Here is a 23,111-nt window from a genome sequence, read left to right on the forward strand (position 1 = left end):
GAGTACTAGATAGATCGGGGCGTGATCCGATATTGTGATTGGTGAAATTCCAGCTTTTATCTGGGATTTACAGATTCTCTCATCCACCAGGAAAAGATCTATCCTAGATAGTGTTTTATGTGCTCGGGAATGACACGTAAATCCTTTGACATCTGTATTCTGGAGTCTCCATATATCACATACTTTCACATTTTTATTTAGTTTGAGGAATAATTTAGATTCTAAGTTATCTCTCTTTGTTTTTTTTAAAGTAGAGTCCCGTCTAAGCCTGTCGATTGGGAATTTAGGTGCCATGTTAAAATCTCCACATAGGATCAAATAGCCCTCTGCGCATGACATAAGTTTATTCTGCAATTTTTCCCAAAAATGGAGATTAAAAACATTAGGAGCGTAGACATTGCAAAGTGTGTACAGAATTTTTAAAATTTTAATTTTAACAATCAAGTATCTACCCTCATCATCTGTTTCTACTTGTATAACTTCATATGGGATTTTCTTGCCTAACAGAATTGCTACCCCGCTTTTCCTCTGAGATGTAGAAGAAAAAATAACTTCCTTGACCCATGAGGTCTTGAGCTTGCGGACTTCTTCTGGTTTTAAATGAGTTTCCTGTAGAAAGGCTAAATCAGTATTGTTTTTCTTTAAATGAGAGAGTATTGTCTTACGTTTAATAGGGGAAGTAAGGCCTCCTATATTCCAGGATGTCATCTTAAGCTTATTTTTTATACTCATCTAGTAAATACTAAAGGGGAAAGAGGGAAAGAGAGAGAGAGAAGGAGAAAAAAAAAAAAAAACCAAACAGCAGGTAATTAAAAGTTTTAATATCCCTTGTAACCCATCTATACCAAGCACTCAGAGGAAGTACAAACCCGCTCCCTCTGCGACCCATTTTTTATAATGCAGAGAAAAATAAAAAGTAAAAAGCTAACTTTAGTTTTAATTACCTCCCTTTCTGCTCTAATCTGGTGCTGTGGGGTATGTTTCCTTATAAAATTTCTCAGCATCCTGAGCTGAGTCAAAGAAATAATTATGGCCATCTAATACTATTTTCAGTTTTGCCGGGTAAAGTAGGATAGCCCTTGCACCTTGCTTAATGAATTTTGTACAATGTGGGGCAAGTTCCCTTCTTTTTGTAGCTGTTTCAGATGAATAATCCTGAAACAGTAGAATTTTTTACCTTCTAGAAAAATTGGTTGGTGTTTGCGATATGCCTGCAGTATTGTAATTTTGTGTTGAAAATGTAGGATTTTTGCAATAATTGGTCTGGGTCTCGTGTTTATTTTACTTTGATTAGGTGAACCTATCCTATGGGCTCTCTCAATTGTTATCTGGGGGTGAGAATCTGGGATCTGAAGTATCCGGGGAAGGGTGATTGAAAGCAATTTTTCTAGGTCTTCAAATTGTTTGCTCTCTGGGACTCCAATAACCCTTAGGTTATTTCGTCTCGACCTATCCTCTAGGTCTTCAATCTTATTTTGCATTTTCGCTAGTGTGTTGTTTGTTAATTCAAGAGCAGATTTATAATATTAGGTCATATCCTCAAGATCCGAGATCCTTTGTTCAGCCTCTGAAATTCTATGTGCAAATTGTTTCACTTCGGTAGACAAAGAAGCAATATCTTGTTTTATTTCTACCTTAAGAAAGTCAAATTTAGGGGTTAAAGCAATCAGTATGTTGTTTACCAAAGTTTGCATATCTAGGGGTTCCATTATATGTGAGGGGTTAGCCCCTGCTGTTTGTGTTTCTGCCGGAGGTTCAGGAGTAGTTTTACTCTTTTTGTCTCTTCTCCCCGCCATGGCTGATGGAGAAGATTTGGGGTGACCATGCAAAAATTTATCCATAAATAGTTAGGGTATCCCAAGAAATACCTCGTGCAGTGTCAGTGTGTTGGGGGAAAAAAAAAAACCAGGAAAAGGATTGTGAAGTGCTCTTGTGAGGTAAAGTGAGGGGAGGGAGAGAAAAAAAAAGAAAAAAAAAAGGAAAAACCAAGTGGAGAAAAAAAAATAGGAGATGGGTGGTATCCACCCAAATATTAATTTGTTATGTTCCAAAAACGTGTTTTTAGTGAATATTGTGTGGTTTTGTGTTTATGTTCTCCGTTCCAGTCGTGGGGGGAGATAGTGTTTAAGGTTGAATTTACCTGAACTCTCAGGTTTAAAGTTAATTACACTTGTAGTTTTGTTTGGTAGAATAGCAGATTTACTTTTATCTTCCTGTTCCTACAGCTACTGTGTTCACCAACGTAAGCTGAATTATAGAACCTTAATGAAAAAAGGAAAATGGGTGTTTGTGCTATATAATTCTAGCCGTAGTTTTTAAGATCCAGAGTTTATACTCAGAGTATCAGTGCATGGCCCTGAAATTCTATATATATGGTTTCTTTCACATATCGCCAAAGATAAAGAAATTAAGGCTAAGCACCTGAATAGGTGGCAATAAATTAGTTATTTGAGACCTCCTTACAGTTTGTACCAGCTTCCAGTGAGATTAGTATAGAATACAATAAAGAAGAAGGCGCCAACATAGTGTGAATCTGTATTGAAAGTTGTTCACTCCCCACACATAAATGGTACTTACGAGAAGTAAAGCACTTGAGAAGTGCTACAACGACTTTCTGGAGCATTAACAGCTGTCCAGGTAGCTGGTCTCTCGTCCTCAAAATGAGCTCCTAGTGCTGTGTACGGTCTGCAGCAATTTGCAGCTTGAACCCTATCACCTGCTCCTTTCTCTCGCTGTATAATGTGAGAGGTGCCCAAACCAGGTGGGCTGGTAGCTATGATCGGATATCAAGTGTTTGTTGAAATAACGATTCCTAAAAAATGTATCACTCAGCCGTGATCAGTTATGGTAAAAACAAATGTTTATTTCATAAACATATATCACAACGCGTTTCCCGGTCTACCTTGACCGCTTCCTCAGGTGAATAAACCATAACTAAACTATACAGCTTTATATTTGCTTAACTCGGCGTTCAAGCCAAATTACAGCGCATGCGTGCAGGAGTATACAATCCCCATAGTAAACAGGTGTGTGTACTGCCCTCAGGCCGATTGGTCATCGGAGTGAAATAACAGACCAACCACAGAGTACTGTGCTGACACACCTCTAGTGTATGTGTAAGCGTATAAACTTTAATTTCTGGTGTGCAGTTTTCTGCAAATAGCGTAATATCGTTTAAAAAACTGTTGGTTATCAGTTGTTCCATGTTAATATACATAAAGATACCAAAATGGCTATTTGTGTCTTAGCGTTACTACCGCTGCTACGTTATTAATGCGTGCTTTCTAACATCTCATGGGGATGGTATTCCTTCATGCATTTACAAAAATTACTGTACTATCTATCAAGAACAATGATTCCTAACTCCATGGTCTAAGATATACAAAATCTAATGCTGTATATAAATATATATATGTATATATACAAAATGATATAATCATAAAAAATACTAAAATATTACCCCTAATCACAACGTTAAAAAATGCGAATACTCCTAAACATAATGTAAATACCTATAAATAATGATATTACTCATTATATATACACAAAAATATTAGTCTACGTGTACTGTTGTTAATATAGATACCATCATGTGATATATACAAAATAATACAATGATATAATAATAAAAATAATAAAATATTACCCCTAATAACAAAGATAAAAAATACGTATATTCCTAAACATAAAATGAATACCTATAAAAAATGATGTTGCTCCTTATATATACACCATAATATTAGTCTATGTGTACTGATGTTAATACAGATATCATCATGTAATAACGCTGTCCCACTCAAATTCTATCTCTGGGGTTTCGTAGTGAGATCTATATTTGTAGATGATATATTATGATGTATCTGAACAGAGTCTATTGTATGAAAAACTACTACTAGGGAATAATTACTGATAATGAGTAAACCTATTAACTCATAACTAAATACGACTATAACCTAGTTAAATGCCGCCATATCAAGATTCTCATTCAGACCATATGGATTTAATGTTTTAAGTTTCCAAATCCAGTACGTCTCTCTTTGTCTTAAGTCCATTAATCTATTTCTACCCCATTTGGATGGGATTTGTTCAATAGGAAAAATACTATATAGATCTGTCTGCCCCTCATGACAACAAACTCCATGTCTAGAGACACTATGTTTAATACACGATTTTTTCACATTTCTCATGTGTTCACCCCATCTTTTTTTCAGGGGTCTAGATGTTCTCCCTATATATTGTAAGCCACACTTGCATTCCAGTAAGTATATTACGAAAGAGGAATCGCATGAAAAATAAGTTTTTATCTCAAATTCTTCTTTCGTAGAAAAAGACATAAACTTATACTTATCTCCCTTTGTAAAATCACAAAGCCCACAATTAGCTCTATTACATTTAAAGAACCCTTTCTTATTGGACAGCCAATTTTTTATCTTATGTTCACCATTTTTTCCAAATTTCTTCATCACTATTTTACTAGGGGCAAGTTTATCTTTTAGAGTAGGTGCTCTTTTAAACGTACATGTGGGGTTTTCATCTAAAATGTTCCTTAATACCGGATCATTCAGTAGAATGTTCCAATGCTTGCGAACAATTCTCTTAATTTTATCATGGTTTGAGGTGTATTTAGTTATAAATCTCAGATTGTTATTTTTGTTTACTTTGTTCTTATTCGTGTCTATCTCATCTAAATTTTTACATTCTAAGTTTTCATTCTCTTTTGTAGTTTTGAAGAATTCAGATCTATTTTTATTTCTAGCCTTTAAATAGCTCTCCTCTATTAGGTCCCCAGGATAATTCCTTTCAAAGAATCTCTTTTTTAGGATACCTGCTTGTTCGTCATATAGAGTTAAATTAGTACAATTTCTACGAATTCTAGAAAACTGATTGTATGGAATATTTCTCTTCCATGCCTTATAATGATTGCTTTTATAATTCAAGTAACTATTTGTATCCACTGTTTTAAAGTGGGTTTTGGTCACTATATGACCTACTTGGTCCCAATATAGTACCAAGTCCAAAAATTCAATACGATCTATATTAATATTGTGAGTAAACTTAAGTCCCATGTTATTTTCATTCAATGATTTAATAAAGTCTAGGGCCTTATCCTCTGAACCTTCCCAGATAAAGATCAGGTCATCTATAAAACGGCCATAGAACACCAGATTCGCCCCCAGAGGGGAACTATATATGTGTCTTTCTTCAAACACCCCCATAAATAAATTTGCAAAGCTGGGGGCAAATCTGGTGCCCATGGCCGTTCCTTTGATCTGCAGAAAAAATTGTTCCTGATAAACAAAATAATTATGTTTCAACACAAATGAAATTGCTTCTAACAAAAATAATCTCTGTTTACTGGGTAAAAATTGATCTCTTTTCAAAAAAACATCTACAGCATCTATACCCAGATGGTGTTCTATATTTGAATAGAGAGCTGTCACATCACAAGTGAACCAGATAAGTCTGCGTCCTGCTTTTTCTATTTTTGATATCTTAGCTATTAGATCTGGGGTATCTTTGATATATGACGGAAGCCCCTTCACTATTTTCTTTAAGAATTGATCAATATATTCAGATAAGTTGCAGGTCAAACTCCCTATGCCCGAGATAATGGGCCTGCCCGGTGGATTCTTGGCACACTTATGTATTTTCGGGAGGTGATAGTAATATGCTAGATTGGGTGACATAGGGACCAGATATTCTTTCTCCTTTTTTGTTAGGATCCCCTCTAGGAACCCTTTATCTACCATTTTAATTAACTGCATCATATAAGTTTTAGTAGGATTAAATGTGAGTTTTTTATAATAATTTTGATCTAAAAGGATCCTATTCGCTTCCTGTAAATAATCTGACATATTTTGCAATACCACCCCTCCTCCTTTGTCCGCCTGCCTAATCACCAAGTTGTCTTTTTTGGCTAATCTTGACAAGGCTTTAATCTCATATAAATTCAGATTGGAGTTCCCCACTTTCTTCTCTAGTGCACTGAACTCCTCTAAAACAAGAGTTTGAAATAGAGAGATATATGGACTATTCACTGGCGGGTTAAAATTAGATCTTAACATTAAATTTGAATGGATATAGTCATCAAATAATGCATTACATAACTCTTCTGGTTCATGATATACTATACTATTTGTTGGTCTTTCTGGCATATCATCAGTAATGATAGCTAATTGTGTTGTATTGTTGATTTTTTTATCACAAAAGTACTTTTGCATAGACAGTTTTCTTACAAACCGATTGAGATCTACGAACAATTCAAACAAATTATGTTCATTAGAGGGACAGAAGGATAGACCTCTATTTAATACGCACACTTCTTCATTTGTGAGGTTATGGCTTGAGAGATTAAAGATACCTTCTTTCATTATCTCAAATCTCTTCTTTTTGGCAGATTTACCTCTGCCTCTCCTGCCACGCTTGCGTATGATCTTTTTTGTGGTGTAAAAGTTCTTATATTTTCTATCTTTGGAGGAGCTCTCTCTAACTGCTTTAGACGTATGGGCATATGTCTCTGGTGTGTTAAATTGGGGCCTTGCTCTCTGTTTGACTGAAAATCCTGTGTATTTTGTGATCTCCAATCCGATTTTCTATTTGCCCCATTATACTGATCATAATACTGTTGTTTATTTCTATTTTGTGATGAATTTCTATAGTGTTCACCCTTTCTATGTCTGTCCTCTCCAAACTGATTATGTCTGTTGTTAAAGAAATTTCTTGGTGAAGAGTAATTATTACTATTAGGTCTCCTATTATTAGAATAACCCTCCTGATTGGTGTAGTTATTTCTGTCTCTCCATATATCAGGATTAATCCTAGAAGGACCTGGCGATTGATAGTCCGTCCTCAAATATTGATTATTACCCACATTTTTCTTTTTGTCTTTCGGTTTTTTATAGTTAACTTTAACCCATTTGTTATTGATATCTCCTTCTAGTTCTAAATTTTCCTTTTGTTCACCATTATTCTCATTGGAACTGACCTCCATATCATTATTTATTGCTGGTGTGTTATAGATACAGCCTTCTAAATAGTCTTTTTCATCTCTTGCTAATTTTTTAATTTTTAGCTTAATTAACTTCTTTTGAAATGTATCTGATCTATCTAGTACCTCTTTGTTTTTATTTATATAATCAGGGTTACTAGAAAATTTCCCTAATAACGTTTGCAGTTTCTCAATTTCCAAACCTACATTGTTTAAGAGGGACTCTCTAAACTCAATTAATAAATCTATTAGTTTAAATGAACAAATAGTTAATTCGTTCTGCCAATTTTTGGTAAGATCTTCATCATGTGTAAAAGAGCATAATTTACTAATCCTTAAACCTCTTGGTATGTGACCTTTATTTTTATATTTTTTTAAAGTGTCTATATCCCACCAATGTCTGTGTTCCTGTTTCAAAGCATCTTCTAATCTGTGAAATAATTGAACCATTGTGAGTTCATCATCCCCTTTAGATGATATCTCCAAAGGGGTATCTAGATTGCTCAAAATTTGACGTGAATTAACTCTCTCCTCTTTACTTTGCATGGTGTCAAAAATGAAAAGTGCACCCCTACTCTATAAATGTGTGAATAAACTAATAATGAAACTACTATTCGACAGTATAAAATTCAAAAAAATAAATACAATGTGTGTATAAGTCGCTAGCTGACCAGAGCCAAAAATATACGAATAAATACAAAAAGTGTGATAAATCAGCAGCGCCCAAAAACAACAAAGATCAAATATGTTCCCATAAACATATGTTAAACAAATGTGAGCGAATAGTTATGTATACATAATCAAATACAAGTGCAAAAACACAACAATAAATATCCCACACTCATATATAAAAAAATGTCAATCAAACCAATATCAGGTGTGTGGCCTAAAAAAGTCCAAAGTTGATGGTATGGCAGCATAAGACTTCTTCCAAAAATGAAGGCAATTCAAACGTAGGAAATCTGTATAGAATACAATAAAGAAGAAGGCGCCAACATAGTGTGAATCTGTATTGAAAGTTGTTCACTCCCCACACATAAATGGTACTTACGAGAAGTAAAGCACTTGAGAAGTGCTACAACGACTTTCTGGAGCATTAACAGCTGTCCAGGTAGCTGGTCTCTCGTCCTCAAAATGAGCTCCTAGTGCTGTGTACGGTCTGCAGCAATTTGCAGCTTGAACCCTATCACCTGCTCCTTTCTCTCGCTGTATAATGTGAGAGGTGCCCAAACCAGGTGGGCTGGTAGCTATGATCGGATATCAAGTGTTTGTTGAAATAACGATTCCTAAAAAATGTATCACTCAGCCGTGATCAGTTATGGTAAAAACAAATGTTTATTTCATAAACATATATCACAACGCGTTTCCCGGTCTACCTTGACCGCTTCCTCAGGTGAATAAACCATAACTAAACTATACAGCTTTATATTTGCTTAACTCGGCGTTCAAGCCAAATTACAGCGCATGCGTGCAGGAGTATACAATCCCCATAGTAAACAGGTGTGTGTACTGCCCTCAGGCCGATTGGTCATCGGAGTGAAATAACAGACCAACCACAGAGTACTGTGCTGACACACCTCTAGTGTATGTGTAAGCGTATAAACTTTAATTTCTGGTGTGCAGTTTTCTGCAAATAGCGTAATATCGTTTAAAAAACTGTTGGTTATCAGTTGTTCCATGTTAATATACATAAAGATACCAAAATGGCTATTTGTGTCTTAGCGTTACTACCGCTGCTACGTTATTAATGCGTGCTTTCTAACATTTCATGGGGATGGTATTCCTTCATGCATTTACAAAAATTACTGTACTATCTATCAAGAACAATGATTCCTAACTCCATGGTCTAAGATATACAAAATCTAATGCTGTATATAAATATATATATGTATATATACAAAATGATATAATCATAAAAAATACTAAAATATTACCCCTAATCACAACGTTAAAAAATGCGAATACTCCTAAACATAATGTAAATACCTATAAATAATGATATTACTCATTATATATACACAAAAATATTAGTCTACGTGTACTGTTGTTAATATAGATACCATCATGTGATATATACAAAATAATACAATGATATAATAATAAAAATAATAAAATATTACCCCTAATAACAAAGATAAAAAATACGTATATTCCTAAACATAAAATGAATACCTATAAAAAATGATGTTGCTCCTTATATATACACCATAATATTAGTCTATGTGTACTGATGTTAATACAGATATCATCATGTAATAACGCTGTCCCACTCAAATTCTATCTCTGGGGTTTCGTAGTGAGATCTATATTTGTCCAGGTCCTTCTAGGATTAATCCTGATATATGGAGAGACAGAAATAACTACACCAATCAGGAGGGTTATTCTAATAATAGGAGACCTAATAGTAATAATTACTCTTCACCAAGAAATTTCTTTAACAACAGACATAATCAGTTTGGAGAGGACAGACATAGAAAGGGTGAACACTATAGAAATTCATCACAAAATAGAAATAAACAACAGTATTATGATCAGTATAATGGGGCAAATAGAAAATCGGATTGGAGATCACAAAATACACAGGATTTTCAGTCAAACAGAGAGCAAGGCCCCAATTTAACACACCAGAGACATATGCCCATACGTCTAAAGCAGTTAGAGAGAGCTCCTCCAAAGATAGAAAATATAAGAACTTTTACACCACAAAAAAGATCATACGCAAGCGTGGCAGGAGAGGCAGAGGTAAATCTGCCAAAAAGAAGAGATTTGAGATAATGAAAGAAGGTATCTTTAATCTCTCAAGCCATAACCTCACAAATGAAGAAGTGTGCGTATTAAATAGAGGTCTATCCTTCTGTCCCTCTAATGAACATAATTTGTTTGAATTGTTCGTAGATCTCAATCGGTTTGTAAGAAAACTGTCTATGCAAAAGTACTTTTGTGATAAAAAAATCAACAATACAACACAATTAGCTATCATTACTGATGATATGCCAGAAAGACCAACAAATAGTATAGTATATCATGAACCAGAAGAGTTATGTAATGCATTATTTGATGACTATATCCATTCAAATTTAATGTTAAGATCTAATTTTAACCCGCCAGTGAATAGTCCATATATCTCTCTATTTCAAACTCTTGTTTTAGAGGAGTTCAGTGCACTAGAGAAGAAAGTGGGGAACTCCAATCTGAATTTATATGAGATTAAAGCCTTGTCAAGATTAGCCAAAAAAGACAACTTGGTGATTAGGCAGGCGGACAAAGGAGGAGGGGTGGTATTGCAAAATATGTCAGATTATTTACAGGAAGCGAATAGGATCCTTTTAGATCAAAATTATTATAAAAAACTCACATTTAATCCTACTAAAACTTATATGATGCAGTTAATTAAAATGGTAGATAAAGGGTTCCTAGAGGGGATCCTAACAAAAAAGGAGAAAGAATATCTGGTCCCTATGTCACCCAATCTAGCATATTACTATCACCTCCCGAAAATACATAAGTGTGCCAAGAATCCACCGGGCAGGCCCATTATCTCGGGCATAGGGAGTTTGACCTGCAACTTATCTGAATATATTGATCAATTCTTAAAGAAAATAGTGAAGGGGCTTCCGTCATATATCAAAGATACCCCAGATCTAATAGCTAAGATATCAAAAATAGAAAAAGCAGGACGCAGACTTATCTGGTTCACTTGTGATGTGACAGCTCTCTATTCAAATATAGAACACCATCTGGGTATAGATGCTGTAGATGTTTTTTTGAAAAGAGATCAATTTTTACCCAGTAAACAGAGATTATTTTTGTTAGAAGCAATTTCATTTGTGTTGAAACATAATTATTTTGTTTATCAGGAACAATTTTTTCTGCAGATCAAAGGAACGGCCATGGGCACCAGATTTGCCCCCAGCTTTGCAAATTTATTTATGGGGGTGTTTGAAGAAAGACACATATATAGTTCCCCTCTGGGGGCGAATCTGGTGTTCTATGGCCGTTTTATAGATGACCTGATCTTTATCTGGGAAGGTTCAGAGGATAAGGCCCTAGACTTTATTAAATCATTGAATGAAAATAACATGGGACTTAAGTTTACTCACAATATTAATATAGATCGTATTGAATTTTTGGACTTGGTACTATATTGGGACCAAGTAGGTCATATAGTGACCAAAACCCACTTTAAAACAGTGGATACAAATAGTTACTTGAATTATAAAAGCAATCATTATAAGGCATGGAAGAGAAATATTCCATACAATCAGTTTTCTAGAATTCGTAGAAATTGTACTAATTTAACTCTATATGACGAACAAGCAGGTATCCTAAAAAAGAGATTCTTTGAAAGGAATTATCCTGGGGACCTAATAGAGGAGAGCTATTTAAAGGCTAGAAATAAAAATAGATCTGAATTCTTCAAAACTACAAAAGAGAATGAAAACTTAGAATGTAAAAATTTAGATGAGATAGACACGAATAAGAACAAAGTAAACAAAAATAACAATCTGAGATTTATAACTAAATACACCTCAAACCATGATAAAATTAAGAGAATTGTTCGCAAGCATTGGAACATTCTACTGAATGATCCGGTATTAAGGAACATTTTAGATGAAAACCCCACATGTACGTTTAAAAGAGCACCTACTCTAAAAGATAAACTTGCCCCTAGTAAAATAGTGATGAAGAAATTTGGAAAAAATGGTGAACATAAGATAAAAAATTGGCTGTCCAATAAGAAAGGGTTCTTTAAATGTAATAGAGCTAATTGTGGGCTTTGTGATTTTACAAAGGGAGATAAGTATAAGTTTATGTCTTTTTCTACGAAAGAAGAATTTGAGATAAAAACTTATTTTTCATGCGATTCCTCTTTCGTAATATACTTACTGGAATGCAAGTGTGGCTTACAATATATAGGGAGAACATCTAGACCCCTGAAAAAAAGATGGGGTGAACACATGAGAAATGTGAAAAAATCGTGTATTAAACATAGTGTCTCTAGACATGGAGTTTGTTGTCATGAGGGGCAGACAGATCTATATAGTATTTTTCCTATTGAACAAATCCCATCCAAATGGGGTAGAAATAGATTAATGGACTTAAGACAAAGAGAGACGTACTGGATTTGGAAACTTAAAACATTAAATCCATATGGTCTGAATGAGAATCTTGATATGGCGGCATTTAACTAGGTTATAGTCGTATTTAGTTATGAGTTAATAGGTTTACTCATTATCAGTAATTATTCCCTAGTAGTAGTTTTTCATACAATAGACTCTGTTCAGATACATCATAATATATCATCTACAAATATAGATCTCACTACGAAACCCCAGAGATAGAATTTGAGTGGGACAGCGTTATTACATGATGATATCTGTATTAACATCAGTACACATAGACTAATATTATGGTGTATATATAAGGAGCAACATCATTTTTTATAGGTATTCATTTTATGTTTAGGAATATACGTATTTTTTATCTTTGTTATTAGGGGTAATATTTTATTATTTTTATTATTATATCATTGTATTATTTTGTATATATCACATGATGGTATCTATATTAACAACAGTACACGTAGACTAATATTTTTGTGTATATATAATGAGTAATATCATTATTTATAGGTATTTACATTATGTTTAGGAGTATTCGCATTTTTTAACGTTGTGATTAGGGGTAATATTTTAGTATTTTTTATGATTATATCATTTTGTATATATACATATATATATTTATATACAGCATTAGATTTTGTATATCTTAGACCATGGAGTTAGGAATCATTGTTCTTGATAGATAGTACAGTAATTTTTGTAAATGCATGAAGGAATACCATCCCCATGAGATGTTAGAAAGCACGCATTAATAACGTAGCAGCGGTAGTAACGCTAAGACACAAATAGCCATTTTGGTATCTTTATGTATATTAACATGGAACAACTGATAACCAACAGTTTTTTAAACGATATTACGCTATTTGCAGAAAACTGCACACCAGAAATTAAAGTTTATACGCTTACACATACACTAGAGGTGTGTCAGCACAGTACTCTGTGGTTGGTCTGTTATTTCACTCCGATGACCAATCGGCCTGAGGGCAGTACACACACCTGTTTACTATGGGGATTGTATACTCCTGCACGCATGCGCTGTAATTTGGCTTGAACGCCGAGTTAAGCAAATATAAAGCTGTATAGTTTAGTTATGGTTTATTCACCTGAGGAAGCGGTCAAGGTAGACCGGGAAACGCGTTGTGATATATGTTTATGAAATAAACATTTGTTTTTACCATAACTGATCACGGCTGAGTGATACATTTTTTAGGAATCGTTATTTCAACAAACACTTGATATCCGATCATAGCTACCAGCCCACCTGGTTTGGGCACCTCTCACATTATACAGCGAGAGAAAGGAGCAGGTGATAGGGTTCAAGCTGCAAATTGCTGCAGACCGTACACAGCACTAGGAGCTCATTTTGAGGACGAGAGACCAGCTACCTGGACAGCTGTTAATGCTCCAGAAAGTCGTTGTAGCACTTCTCAAGTGCTTTACTTCTCGTAAGTACCATTTATGTGTGGGGAGTGAACAACTTTCAATACAGATTCACACTATGTTGGCGCCTTCTTCTTTATTGTATTCTATACAGATTTCCTACGTTTGAATTGCCTTCATTTTTGGAAGAAGTCTTATGCTGCCATACCATCAACTTTGGACTTTTTTAGGCCACACACCTGATATTGGTTTGATTGACATTTTTTTATATATGAGTGTGGGATATTTATTGTTGTGTTTTTGCACTTGTATTTGATTATGTATACATAACTATTCGCTCACATTTGTTTAACATATGTTTATGGGAACATATTTGATCTTTGTTGTTTTTGGGCGCTGCTGATTTATCACACTTTTTGTATTTATTCCAGTGAGATTAGCACGCTTTCTTCTTAAAAAATTAAACTTTATACAATTTTACCGGGCTTCAGTATAGCAGAAAATAACCCTTTAACAATATAAAGTGATATTAAAGCATCATATTTTTTCCTTTCCTCCTCTCTCTCTCCAGTTATCTCCCTTTAAATTCAATAGTTACCTCTAGCAGCTTAAAGTTGCCACCTAGAACAAAAAGATTTAAGACCTTAGAGGGAGAAGAGAAAAGGATATTGAGCTATATATTTTCAGCAGTTGTTCTTAGTATACACGATTTTTACTCAGAGTACCCCTGCCTAAAACCTGAAGTGTATATATATGTTTCCTTTGACAATTTACGAAAAAGAAAATAAAAAAGTTGTGACTCACATAGTCAATTATTTAAAGTCTTCTTACAGTTTAAGTCAACTTCAAGACAGCCTCAAGACATTATTAAATTAAACCTGCTTCAATATTCTCTAGGCTATTTATAGCTAAGACATATAATCAAAAGATTTTTTTTTCCCTTTTTTCCCTCTTTTTTCTCTTTCTTCCCCTTTTAGTGGGGAGACAGGTACAGGGAGAGAAAACAAGTACAGGCTATCTCAATACATTTTTCTTTTTTCTTTTCTTTCTCTTTAAACGGCAAACATTTGCATTTTTATGTAACAAAAAAGTACCACAGAGTGTCCTTTAAGCAGTATAGAATTGCATTTAAACCAGCAAATTTTCCCTTATCTCTTTCCCCCCTCTCCAATCGTCTATCTTAAAGAAATTATTCATTCTTTTACAATTACTTATTGTCAGCAAACACGGCCCTTCTACCCCCAGCCAGACGTTTTCCTCTTTGTTCTTCTCTGTCCTTTTCTTCTTTCTTTCTCCTATCTTTATAGAGTTATATCCTTTCATATGAAGTAATTGACCCCATTCAGCCCTTGAAAAGTCTGCTTTTTAAATGTTCTTGCCCGCTGCTCCCCCTGTGTGCCTTTACAGCCTGTTATTGTAGAAGCTTTGTTGTATACTGGGTCAGACTTACCTCCCCTCGCACGCCGTTCCCCCTGCCTGCCGCAGCCCAGAGTACAGTGATGATGGTCTTCCAGTCCTTCCGAATCCCTTCTCAGGATTCCTGTCAATCTCTCTTCCTCTCGCGCAGCACCGGTGGGAGAGGAGAGAGAGGTTATCGTGCCAGCCTTCACAGCCTATGCGGGATCCTTCCGCGGTCCTCTTCCTTCCACCTTTAGGGCACCAACTCCTACCTCTCTCACGCAGCACCGGTGGGAGAGGGGAGGATCCAACCAGAAATTTCAGAGGCTGGACTTCTGACACGAGCACCACGAAAGTGCCGGTGCAGGGCCAGAGTCTTGATCCGCCCAGAGGGAAAAAGGGAGCCCGCTCCACCAGATGCAAACAACCACAGGTTGACAATCCACAAAAAAGGTGAGTAGGCTTCCTTTATGCTGGAACACACTCCTCCAGGGACCGCACACCACAGCGGCTCCAATCGCTGTTACAGTCAGCCCTGCAGCGGTAAGAAGGGGAAGAGGAAGTAGCGTGCGACGGAGGGACCCGATCCGCAGGCAGCAGCGGGGGGCAGAGTTCTCAGGGGTAAGTACCCTGGTAGATGGCCGCCAAGCCCCCTACCAGGAGCCGTAGTCAAATGGGCAAGTAGAAAGGTCCAAAAAGAGAAAAAGAGGTACACCTGCCCCCACTGGAGCGGGGCAGGGAGATCCTCCTACTTAGCAAGTGTATTATGAGGGGTTATTTTCTCTTTCCTGGTTATTTAATTCTCCATTCTTTTTCAATATAGCCACTTAGTGGCAGAGGTTTGCCACTAAAGATAAATATTTATTCAGAGAAGCTTTAAGTAACGGCAGCATTCATTCCAAAATAAGTTGTTTTTTTTTCCTTCCCTTAGGCTTGGTTTAGTTTGCTGTACAGCGAGATGTAGCAGCGCTGTTCAGGTTCCAGAGGCGTTGTCTCAGGCTATCCAGTTAGCTACCCCACTAATTGGGGTGAGGCGCGAGAGAAACCGCCAGCAGCTGTAGGACTGGAGCAGAGAGCTCAGCAACTCACACCTTGCTCCTCCTCCACCGGAACCGAGATCAGAATTTTTTAAACAACTTTCCAATTTACTTCTGTTAGTGAATTGAATTAATTCTATTGGAAGTTAGCTGTACAAATCTTGTTTGCCAATGACAAGAGCATATATGTGCAGGCACCAATCAACAGCTACCTCCCAGTAGGGCATTGCGGCTGCTGAGTATAAGTACATAAGCTCTTTGACAAAGGATACCAATAGAATAAAGCAAATAAGACAATACAAGTAATTTGGAAAATTGTTTAAAATTCCATGCTCTATCTAAATCATGAAATTTTAATTTTGACTTTACTGTCTCTTTTAAGATGGTTTAGCACTGAATCAGCTTAGTTAATGAATAATTTATACACACATTTAAATAAATAATAGCTAAATATAAACATTTATATGTACAGAATATTATTCACACCTAAACTATCTGGTATGCCCACTGCTATTGCAAAGAATTGCAATCATAATTGTTAAGGCAAAACTGATAAACAATGTCACATTATTTTAATTTAAATCTGAATATATATTTGTGTAATTAGCTATCATTTATATTTTTTTCTTATTGAGTATTGTCCTTCAGTCAAGGTTAATTACATTTTTAGTTACTTTTTATCAGTAACACTTGAGCATCCATCCCAATAGACAAAAAGCAGCAACAATCCTTGCTTAATGTACTCACAAAATGGCTAAAAAAAAGAGAGCATTTTTTGATGCTGTATGCATATGTTGTCTGTTTTGTTTTTAAAATGACATTGATTCAAGCTTTGCTGGATCTATAAATATCTTCCTACCACATATTTTCTGGATTATCTGTATTTTCTACATCTGATGCCTACCAGAACCCTTAACACTGATGTGTTCCATGGCACATTGCGTGTTTCATTCACCCAGATTTTAGTATAAATTACCATGGGATTAAATATGTATGCTGATCTCATAAACTGTGACATTGAAAACATACCAGAATATTATCCCTATTTTACTAATTAAAATTCGATATATTTGCTATTTGGGGGCAGTTAGTTTGGGTGTATTAGAGTTAAAAGAACACAAATTTACTCAGTTTACTTTCATTATCAAATATAATTTACTAAAAAGCATACCTTGGTAGGCTCAGGAGTAGCAAATCACTACTGGGAGCTAGCAGGTGATTGGTGGTTGCACACATATGTCTCTTGTTATAGGCTACTCAATCTGTTCAGCTAGGTCACAGTAGTACATGGCTGCTCCTTCAACAAAGGATTCCAAGAGAATGAAGCAAATGTTATAAAAAAAAAGTAGATTAGAAAGTTATTTAAAATTCTATGCTCTGTCTGAATTATGAAAGACATGTTTTGGATTTCATGTCCTTTTAAAGTTTTTAAAGTGGAACACACTTTGAAACACCATTTTTGGTGTTGAACCAGCACTAGCCAACCCAAGAAACTCATAAGATCCAATGTGACCCCCATTCCTCTGAAAGACTTCCCCATACCGAGGACTACCAATCCACTAGCTGATTTGCACCCTAAAGTAAGAGTACCTATGATAATTCTGGCTCCAGTACTGTCAGGTTTTTTTCCAATATTTAATTGTTCCTTATTGGAGCTCTTCTACCTTGATGGGTATCCATAATTATCAGTTTCAGCCTGTTCATTCTGAATTTTTAACAGTACTTCTCTTCAGTAATGCCTTGACTCATAGGATAAATATTCTTAATCCACAGATTTATTTTTATGGTTATCTTATTGGCTAACTAATTCTGGCACTGAGTGTCCTCGAGGATCACAGTGGATTTATCAGATCTTTTAAAGTGGATCTTAGAAGGTAATTGAAGTTGTGGGCTCAAGAGAGAGGATTCCATTGGTGCAAGTCTGTTGCATGGAGGTTTTAATTTCGAAGGTTGTCAATGGTCATAAATGCTGCAGCAAAATAATTATTAACGTTATATAAAGGTATCCTCTCCAATGGTGCTATCTGTTGGAGTACCTCAAGGATCTGTTCTGGGTACTCTGCTCTTTTCCATTTATACTATTTCACTGGGGAAAGTTATGGCTTCAAATATCACTTCTATGCTGATGACACCCAGATCTACCTCTCCACCCCTGCTCTCTCTCCCTCTGTCCTTTCTCATGTCAGCGACTCCTTATCTGGTATTTCTTCCGGGATGGCCTCTCACCACTTAAAGATTAACATGTCCAAGACTGAGCTCCTTCTAATCCACCCCTCAAGCTCTACGCCGACTTCTGACTTCTCTATCCCTGTCGACGGCATCACCATTTCCCCATTACCCCAAATCCGCTGCTTTGGAGTTACACTTGACTCAAATCTATTATTCGTCCCCCACATCCAATCGCTTTTTACATCCTGCCATAACCACCTACGCAAAATTTCCAAGATTCACCCTTTTCTGAGCAGTAACAACACAAAACAAATAATCCACTCTCTTGTTATTTTCCGACTTGACTACTGCAAAAACCTACTTACTGGCCTTCCTCTTTCCCGCCTCTCCCCCCTTCAATTCATCCTAAATGCCTCTGCCAGGCTAATCCACCTTTCCCGTCGCTCTGTATCTGCTGCACCTCTCTGCATGTCCCTTTATTGGCTCCCCATTCCCAGCAGAATTAAATTAAAAATTCTCACCCTTACATACAAAGCTCTCACCAACGCCGCTCCCCACTACCTATCCTCTCTAATAAACAAGTATACTCCAGCCCGCCTACTAAGATCCAACAATGATCTGCTCCTGCATCTTCAATTATCACCTCTTCCCATGCTAGACAGCAGTACTTCTGTCGTGCAGCACCTACCCTCTGGAACTCTCTCCCTCGTGCTGTCAGGCTTTGCCCTAATCTTTCTTTATTTAAAGAAAGACTTTTTATGTTCAGAGAAGCCTACCACCCAACTCACCCAAATGAATGTCCCCCTTCATTTCAGAGAGATACATGGTGGAGACTCTAGTTCACTCAGGGTGCAGGTAATAGATTGGATTCCCCCAACCATCCCTAATAGACTACTTACACTACACAAACGTGAGACATTCTGGATACAGAAGTTGAACTGTCTGTATCCAGGTGGTCTTAATGTGGATCTAGATCTAACAGCCTTTATGTAAGTGACCCTTTCTCTTGTAACAGTGAGTTAAGATAGGGTGAATAAGTGTATTGTTCTTAATGAGATTGGTTCATTAATGTAAATATATATATATATATATATATATATGTGTATAATTAATGAATTAATATACGTTATGTTTTTAATATACATTTCAGAATAATATGTTTTTTTATGTTTATTTTTATTTTATTTTTTGTATATGTGTGTATATATTACATGTATTTTATATTTTTAGTATGTGTTTTATATATATACATGATAACAATCTTTATTTATCCACTATGTACTTTTTTGTATGTATATATATATATATATATATATATATATATATATATATATATATATATATATATATATATATATATATATGTGTATTTCTTCCATTTTTAGTACACACACAATAGGTAGGGTTTATTTATTTGTGTGAACCGTGATGAGATGATAGGTAGGATTTAATGGCTGTTTCCCCTTCTATATATAATACAACATTTTTTATATTTCCTATGTTTTCAATTTTATTATTTCCTCTTAATTTTTTCAGTTAAACTTCCTTTTTTATTTTGCTCTCTTATGTATTTAACATGAGCATACATTATACATTTGAAGTTTTAAATTATTATTTATTTTTTTTTAAATCAATTATTCAGATTATTAGTATAAGTATTTTTCCAATGATTCACCTACGCTTAACATAAACATGATCCATATGGTATATTACAAAACTTGGACATGGTATTCATATGTCCATGCTTATCAAATGACCCTTGATGTATTGGAAAATATTGGTAATGAACTATTTTTTCTTAATAATTAATTTTTTGGTATTAACATTGTTCTTTTTTGTTGTTTGTTTTACATTGTTGTTCAACATTTTATAAAATGTGCAAAAATCGTTTGTGTAAGAATATATATAAATACCTTAACTTTTAAGTAATACCATTCCTGGCCAATTGATTCATATCTCTTACAAGAGTTTATTGACTATGTTTTTAATAGCATTGAATAAAGATATGATTTTAAACTTTTAATCATACACAATTACGTGTGCCCAGATTTGCTTTATAGCTGACAGGCTGGTTAATTGACAAGACTTCTTTCCCTCCAATGAAATAAGCTGGTTGGCTATATACTAGCCTGTATTGCAAGAAGAGGCATCTACTTCACCTCTTGAGAAAGACCGCACGTTGGCGGTTGAAACGCGTTGAGGCTTTTTGGACTGTCAGAGGATCCATACTATTCCATAGTGACGATACCGGCATCGGCATTTGAGCTCCTAAATACAGCGATTGTTATCTGAGTCACTACCACGGATGCCTGCAAGGAACTGATACACTGGTCCCGGTATTACCATCTGGAGGGGCTGCATCTATATTTGTAAAGACTGATTTTATACTTCATCGTGTATGAATGCTTTCTTCTGGTTATCCAACATATTGTTAACAAACGCCTGATTAAATTTCAATCTTGTAAGTGCAATCTATATTGTGTGGTGTGTTTGTTGTACTTACCTACACTTGAGTCTGTTTGCGCTTGTGTTTTTACAGATTTGGGATTCTATTTTACTCCGGGAGGCACGCAGAACACCCTTGGTCAATTTGCTGCAGCAGGTCTCATATAAATATTATTATACATTTGCACGTGTTTGCATAGGGTATTTTCCTTTAGGATATTATTTTGCCATATGTAATATAGGAGTTAAATTTCTTTTATATTTTTATCTGCCATTTTTTTTATATGTGCTCTACACATATGTTTTTTAATATATGCTTGCAAAGATAGACATTTATTTTAGGTGGTTTTATACATATTGTATATATACATATATATATTTTTATTCTTAGTTTTATTTTTACACTTACATTTTACTGTGTGTCTATTGCTCTATCTTATAGAGATATCACTGTGTGTTCACTGCTTAATATTATAAAGATAGTGAATCATCCCTGGTAGTTAGCGCTGTTTAATTAGTGTGTTTAGTAGTTTCAACAATAAATTATTTTCACTTCCCTAATCTAACTCTGCATTAACATCTTTCTCAATCTTGCAGTCCTCACCTCCTGTTTCTTAACCTCCTACCCTTCTAGATTGTAAGTTCCCACGGGAATAGGGCCCTCAATTCCTCCTGTATGTGTTTGTAAATTTTGTCCTGTCTCTTACAAGTTTTATATCATACGAGTTTTGCTTCATTCTCTTAGTATGTTCAAGGAGGAGCAATTTCTTTACAGGAAACTAGCTGAATACATTGGTAAGCCAATAAAAAAGAGGTACTGTATATATGTGCAGCCACCAATCAATAGCTAACTCTTAGCTCTTGAGCCTAAGTAGATATGCTTTTCAACAAAGGATACTAAGAGAATAAAACAAATTAGATGATAGAAGTAAATTGGAAAGTATTTAAAAATTGCATACTCTGTCTGAATCATGAAGGAAAAAATTGGGGTTTTATGTCCCTTTTACCTGCTATAGTGGGCAATAAGAAAGTTGTGGGGACGTTAAGTAGGTAGGTACTGCAATGTCTTAAGATGGATAATAATGTTTGTGCACAATGACAGGCACACACATACATACACATCAAGTATAGAATAGAGGAGACATTATAAAATAAAATGACTATTGATTTGCATTCACATTTTAAAAAAACTTAATAATAAGCAAATATAGAGGTTGCGGAAATCTTGTTACGTAAGCTCAGTACATTACATTTTTGGCAGAATGACTGGAACAAGAAGTACTGCAGAGCTGCATCAATCTGTTTATAAAAGCTCAGTCTAGGTAATGGTAAACAAAGCAACAATGAAAAGGTACTGAAAAGCAAGAGAAAACCACTGCAAATTGCAAAGAGAATAATTCAGCAAACAACTCATAGTATTAAGGAACCAGCACATTCAACTGTAGGGCCCCAATTTATCAAAGGTCTTGTGGACCTGATCCGACACTGAGGATCAGGTGCGCAAGACCTCGCTAAATGCGGAGAGCAATACGCTCTCCGCATTTAACATTGCACCAGCAGCTCACAAGAGCTGCTGGTGCAACGCCGCCCCCTACTGACTCGCGGCCAATCGGCCGCCAGCAGGGAGGTGTCAATCAACCCGATCGTACTCGATTGGGTTGATTTCCGGTGATTCCTGTCTGCCTGCTCAGAGCAGGCGGACAGGGTTATGGAGCAGCGTTCTTTAGACCGCTGCTTCATAAGTTATGTTTCTGGCGAGTCTGAAGACTCGCCAGAAACACGGCCCTTCAAGCTCCGTACAGAGCTTGATAAATGGTCCTGTAGGAGTTTCTAATGAGCACAATTGGGTACACAATTAACTTGGTGTATCTGCTGAAAATTGCGCTAGCTAGTATTTACTGTAAATATTTCAAATTTACTAATGCGAATATGCTATGTTGTATGCGCAATGGGTGTTTGTTTTTTTCCAACATCTATTTTTCTCCATTGACTTCTATGAAGAATGTGAAAAGGCGTTTGCCCGATCTCGGGTGTTAGTTTGTTTTCCACTTTTTTTTTCTCCATTGATCTCTTTGGGGGAATACAAGCATGCGCACGCAGAAAATTGAATTAGTTTTTTTGCACTATTCGGGGGAAATTCTAGCGCAAACTAAGAATTTTTGGAGCTTGTAATACGAACACAACCCTGCAAGAGCAAAAATGAAAATATAAGTGGAGTTTTCCCTAACGCAAAAATATATATATACTACGCCACTTGTAATCTAGCCCTTATGATTTTGGTATGTTTATTTAGATTTAGGGCTAGGTAACAAGTGGAGCTCTATTAAGTGCTCCTGCTTGGTGTAAACACTGCAAGAAATAATATTTTTGCCCGAGTGGGTTAGCGCACATATTACAAGTTGAACGTAACACTTTTGCGTGCGCATGAAACCACAGGCATGCAAACTTCAGGACGTCAGATATTAAATCAGCTTATTCTCCCCATAGATTTGAACGGAGAGCGCAGAAGAAAAAACGTAACATTTTTTGCTTGCGCGCTAACCCGACAGGAGTTATTAATATTTCACATTC

This window comes from Bombina bombina, chromosome 1 (assembly GCF_027579735.1).
Source record: "Bombina bombina isolate aBomBom1 chromosome 1, aBomBom1.pri, whole genome shotgun sequence".
In the NCBI taxonomy this organism is placed as follows: Eukaryota; Metazoa; Chordata; class Amphibia; order Anura; family Bombinatoridae; genus Bombina; species Bombina bombina.